Source organism: Sinocyclocheilus anshuiensis, unplaced genomic scaffold, assembly GCF_001515605.1.
Source record: "Sinocyclocheilus anshuiensis isolate Anshui unplaced genomic scaffold, SAMN03320099.WGS_v1.1 scaffold1309, whole genome shotgun sequence".
Lineage (NCBI taxonomy): Eukaryota > Metazoa > Chordata > Actinopteri > Cypriniformes > Cyprinidae > Sinocyclocheilus > Sinocyclocheilus anshuiensis.
The window spans coordinates 120,355-120,711 of NW_015548286.1; positions in this window are offsets into that span (position 1 = coordinate 120,355).

Consider the following 357-nt stretch of genomic DNA (forward strand, 5'->3'; position numbering starts at 1 on the left):
ATCTACCGGGTTCTTCTCGGCGAGAAGAACACCACTCAACGAACAGGTTCCACTTCAAAGCATAAGCGTGTCTTATAGACGGTGCTCTTGCTGAAGTGATGGTGTCAACTACCTTTTGGGGTAGGTCACCTAGAACCTCCGCGTCCCGCAGGGACCATACATGAAGTTTCCAGAGGTCTGGATGTGGGTGCCAAAGGGTGTCAGTAGATCCTTCCTCAGAGGAATCGGCCAAGGAGGGGCTGTCATGAGGAGCATTAGTTCCGGGAACCAGGTCCAGGTGGGCCAATAGGGCGCCACTAACAGGACCTGCTCCTCGTCCTCCCTGACCTTGCACAGTGTCTGTGCAAGAAGGCTCAC